A 6,000-nucleotide genomic window follows, 5' to 3' on the forward strand; every position below is an offset into this window, starting at 1 on the left:
TTAAAAATAAAAGATAGTTTTCGCAACAAAAATTAACGATTTGTTTTGTTGCCACGATTGCACCTTTAATACTCATCATTTTTACTTTCTTCTATATCTAATATATAGAAGAATGTATTGGATTAGTGCAAATTTTTGAATTTTGAATTTTGACGGATTCGAACGTTTTGAGGTGTGCTGAGTCCATTTCGACCATTTTTGGAAATTGTCTGTGTGTGTGTGTGTGTGTGTGTGACCAGTTTTTGTAGCCCCTCTACAGCAAAAACTACTGCATGAAATCGAACGAAATTTGGTACACATATGTGCCCCTATGTGAACTTGTGCCCATTGGTTTTTGGCGCAAATTCCTCCAAGGGGGTGGAGCAATGGGACGTTTTTTGAGTTGCGCGTGCTTGCTATTCCTCAGGAAGTAACTGGCGGAATCAAACATTTGGTCCATATGTTGCCTTTAACAGGAACAGGTGCTGATTCAATTTTGGCATCAATAACTCAGACGGGGGTTGAGCTATAGAACGTTTTTTGTCGTCAATTGCGACTGCTGTATCTCAAGAAATAATGAACGGAATCAAAGAAAAATTTATCGACAAGTAGCCCCTAAAGGGGAAAAGTGCAGACTCTATTTTGTTGTCAACAGCTGAAAAGGAGGTGGTGCAATCGAACGTTCTTTTTTTTTTTTTTTTTTTTGATTGTGAGTGCCGTATCTCAAGGAGAAATGCTACCTTCTGGATGAAATTTGGAATAAATATCAATCCATATGTAAACAGGCGTTGGTTCAATTTAGACGCCAATCGCTCCAAGAGGTGTTGATTTTTTTTTTTGCGAACAAAAATAGCTTTATTAATGCAATGAGAAAGATAAATCGTAGTAGATTGTCGTCTGCGTATTTCTCGTGATTTTAATTGTATGGAAATGATCGGAAATATTATCTCAATGAGATAAATAAATACCTTTGTGCTGAATAGTCAAGTCAGACAAAACAACGTAAGTAGAAGCACAAATTTGTAAATTACAGCAGACACGTGTTTCGGCGTTACAGGGAACGACTTTTTCAATGCAAAAAATAATGAGCTTATGGATGAAAAGACATCCGACAAAAGCCAAGAGCAGGTAAGCATGCAGCTTAAAAGATAAAAACAACGGATTAGCCAAACACCAATGACAAAGTTATAAACCGATCAGGAACCAATAGGAATGCAAGCAAAGGCCAGGAGCTTTCTCTTAGGTACGAACCCAGAAAGAAAGAATTCAATTGGACAAAGATTAAGCCGAAGCTTAAACAAAAAGAAAAGAAATTGTCAGTAACCGTGAACCGCAAGAAAGGAAAAGCAAATGGAAAACCAAGAAATAAAATAAACCGAAACAAAAAATATTCAAAAAAGGAAAAATAAAGATAAAAAGAAGAAAATTGAAGGGGGGGGGTGTCAATCAAGACAAAAAGGTAAAAATAAACAAAGGAAGATAGATAAAAATGAATGGGGAAAAAAAGGGGGGGGGGATGGGGAAAGGACAGTATTAAAGATATGGGAGCCAAATGTTAGAAAAATATGGAACTGCACTAAGATCGTTAACTAAGTTAGAACTGTTCCTCAAAATATGAAAGGATTCCCAAAAGTCAAGATCTGATGAATTGGGGCATTTTTGGATAATCTGATAAGAGTTAAAATCAAAAGAGTGATTCGAATCCCAACAATGTTGAGCAATACTACACTTATTTAATTGTTGTTTTTTCACATAATTTTGATGCTCTTTCAAGCGAATTTTTAAAGCACGCCGAGTCTGTCCAATATAGGCAAGTTTACAACTACAATTAATTCTATAAATTCCACAACAATTAAGAGGGTGAATAGGATCTTTAAGAGAAGAGAATGAAAGTTTATTAATAGGAGAGAACACCACCTGGAATTGGAAACGTTTCAGAATCTTAGCAACCTGATAGCTTACAGATGGAAAGAATGGCAAAACAACCAAATTCTTTCTGATGAAGGTTCGGTTAAGAACATTAATTTGGGATTTATTTGAAAGTATTTTATAAATGGAATCAATCAAAGTTGGCGGATAGTCTCTATCAATTGCCACAGCTTTAAGATAATTAAGTTCCACTTTAAGAAGTTCCGACGAAGAACAAATATTAATTGCGCGATAAACAAAAGAATTGAAAGCAGAATATTTTTGATTTGGAGCATGAGACGATAGTCTATGAGGAGGTAAAGAAACAGCAAAAGGTTTGCGATAAACAGTAGTTTCAAAACCAATTTCAGTACGAGAAACAAGTACATCAAGAAATGAAATGCAATTATTCCTTTCTTTCTCACAAGAAAACTGAATATGAGGATCAATGGAGTTTAAAATAGACAAAACCTCATCTATTGCTAATTGTGCTAGATTTTATGCTTTACCTAAGGTGCATAAAGCTGGTATTCCTTTCAGGCCGATTGTTTCCAATATTGGTACGGCTTCGTATAAACTTGCAAAATATTTAGTCTCTGTGTTTTCACCCCTTAGGAGTCACAATTTATTTACTATTAAAAATTCTGTTGAGTTTGCTAAAAAAATTCATAGTTTCGTTCCAAATAATTCTTTTACGGCTTCTTTTGATGTTAACTCTTTATTTACGAACGTTCCCGTCGAGGGTTCATTGTTATGCCTTCGTAGAAGACTTTCTGAATTTCATTTCACCAATACGGAAATTGAGGATTTAATTTTCCTTACCCGTACTTGTCTTAAGCAATGTTCTTTTGTTTTTAATGGGAAATTTTATATTATGTTAGATGGTCTGGCTATGGGTAACCCACTTAGCCCCATTCTTAGTGATATTTACATGCATTATTTTGAGGTTAAGCTGTTCCAAAAACTGCAGTTTCAATTTTATGTTCGGTATGTTGATGATTGTTTTGTTCTAATGAAGCAGAATCAGTTTGAGAGTGATGAGGTTTTGTCTATTTTAAACTCCATTGATCCTCATATTCAGTTTTCTTGTGAGAAAGAAAGGAATAATTGCATTTCATTTCTTGATGTACTTGTTTCTCGTACTGAAATTGGTTTTGAAACTACTGTTTATCGCAAACCTTTTGCTGTTTCTTTACCTCCTCATAGACTATCGTCTCATCCTCCAAATCAAAAATATTCTGCTTTCAATTCTTTTGTTTATCGCGCAATTAATATTTGTTCTTCGTCGGAACTTCTTAAAGTGGAACTTAATTATCTTAAAGCTGTGGCAATTGATAGAGACTATCCGCCAACTTTGATTGATTCCATTTATAAAAAACTTTCAAATAAATCCCAAACTAATGTTCTTAACCGAACCTTCATCAGAAAGAATTTGGTTGTTTTGCCATTCTTTCCATCTGTAAGCTATCAGGTTGCTAAGATTCTAAAACGTTTCCAATTCCAGGTGGTGTTCTTTCCTATTAATAAACTTTCATTCTCTTCTCTTAAAGATCCTATTCACCCTCTTAATTGTTGTGGAATTTATAGAATTAATTGTAGTTGTAAACTTGCCTATATTGGACAGACTCGGCGTGCTTTAAAAATTCGCTTGAAAGAGCATCAAAATTATGTGAAAAAACAACAATTAAATAAGTGTAGTATTGCTCAACATTGTTGGGATTCGAATCACTCTTTTGATTTTAACTCTTATCAGATTATCCAAAAATTCCCCAATTCATCAGATCTTGACTTTTTGGAATCCTTTCATATTTTGAGGAACAGTTCTAACTTAGTTAACGATCTTAGTGCAGTTCCATATTTTTCTAACATTTGGCTCCCATATCTTTAATACTGTCCTTTCCCCATCCCCCCCTTTTTTTCCCCATTCATTTTTATCTATCTTCCTTTGTTTATTTTTACCTTTTTGTCTTGATTGACACCCCCCCCCCTTCAATTTTCTTCTTTTTATCTTTATTTTTCCTTTTTTGAATATTTTTTGTTTCGGTTTATTTTATTTCTTGGTTTTCCATTTGCTTTTCCTTTCTTGCGGTTCACGGTTACTGACAATTTCTTTTCTTTTTGTTTAAGCTTCGGCTTAATCTTTGTCCAATTGAATTCTTTCTTTCTGGGTTCGTACCTAAGAGAAAGCTCCTGGCCTTTGCTTGCATTCCTATTGGTTCCTGATCGGTTTATAACTTTGTCATTGGTGTTTGGCTAATCCGTTGTTTTTATCTTTTAAGCTGCATGCTTATCTGCTCTTGGCTTTTGTCGGATGTCTTTTCATCCATAAGCTCATTATTTTTTGCATTGAAAAAGGCGTTCCCTGTAACGCCGAAACACGTGTCTGCTGTAATTTACAAATTTGTGCTTCTACTTACGTTGTTTTGTCTGACTTGATTATCTCAATGATTTAAAATTTTTAACTGTTGCCATCTTATGTTTGTTAACAAATAAAATATTTGTAATTAATTCAAGCAAGGTTTTTAAAATAACTTTCATTTTTCGCTCTTTGCTTTGCTTTTGCAATAATTCAGACATTGGGATGGGGGAATCAGAAAAAAAAAAGAAAAATATAGAAAAAAAAGTTTCGTGATAGCCACAACATACTAGTTTAATAAAAAAAATTTCCACGGTCATCCAAGCTTTTTTTCACGGCAATATAGTAATAGCATGACTATTTTGAGCAACGAATTTTGTGCAGCAAGAATAACTAAACCGCTTAAGCACAGAGCAGTGGTGCTCAGTCTATGTCTCGCGGACCTAGTGCGGCCCGCGAAGTTGCTCTATGTAGTCCGCCATTGTGTTCAATATTACAAAACGAAAACTATTTTGGACAATTTCAAAACTACTTATCATCTTCATTCTATATTATAGATGATTGTTCTAAATTTGAAGTCAATTAATCGTAAATTGGTTTCTGTGAAATACGATTCAATAAAATAAGCATGACTAATGGTAACAACAAGTTTTGGTTTGTAATTGTCTTTCCTTTTTCTAGCTCTTCCATGTTATCTAGAATGAAATTAAATAACATAATTAAATTTATATTTGCTCTGGCCCGTGAGATTTTTCCCAATATGAGGTATGGCCCGCGGGTATAAAATGGTTGTGTACCACTGGCATAGAATAAGATAGAGAGGACATGCTATATATTTAGAAATTGAAGCCAGAAATTACATTGATGTATCCCAAGATACTTAGTTTCTCGATAGAGTCATGGGATACATTTTGATTCAAAACATTTCATTACTGAATCTGAAGTAGGTTGTTTATGAAAATTTTAACGATTTTTTTCTCAAAGAGATTGTTTAAAAACATAAGTTTTAACTATTTTGTTGTAAGTTACCGTACTAACCAGGGCTAAGGCAGAAATACTTAAAATACACCACCAGCTCAGTTATTCCATCCGAGGACTGCAGTTTCGTGCTTTTTAGCACTCATCAGCCCGGAATAGGAATCACATGAGCTGGTGGCAAAAATCCTCTTAAGAGAGCCGAGAGAGCCAAACAAATTGGTAACTAATGTAGAATTAGCACACCAGATTAGTGACCGCAGCAATGGTGCGGTTCAACTCAAAGATTGATGGCAGGGCATGGTATTTGCATTTAAATTTTTATGTTATAAGGTGCATCAATACTACTCGCATACCAGTAATGGTGTAAAACGTTGTGTAACGATTTCAATGATTTGTTTCCGAATTCGATTGGTTTTCCTGAAAAAATATGAACAAAGTATGACGTCAGTTAATATTACTTTTTGTTTTTTGTATTAAGTTCAAAAATTATGTTTGAAGGTATAATCGATGGTGTTCAAAGATTAAAGTTATTTTTAACTTTTAGCGCAATTCTGATCTACAGTTTTGAATTCGATTCTTTTTTTTTCCAAATATCTTTGTTTTCTTTCTGTTTTAATAGGTTAAAATCCACATTTCATTCACACCGCTTATGCGTTGCTTTTGATGTCAAACTCAAAACTCACCTAATTCGAGTTTTCAAAATGAAAAAAATTTGAATTTGTTACCCTTTTCTTTCAATTTTCTGCAGAAAAAATTGTCTCCCATACGTTATTTTACTC

This window comes from Uloborus diversus, chromosome 7, assembly GCF_026930045.1.
Source record: "Uloborus diversus isolate 005 chromosome 7, Udiv.v.3.1, whole genome shotgun sequence".
Taxonomy (NCBI): Eukaryota; Metazoa; Arthropoda; class Arachnida; order Araneae; family Uloboridae; genus Uloborus; species Uloborus diversus.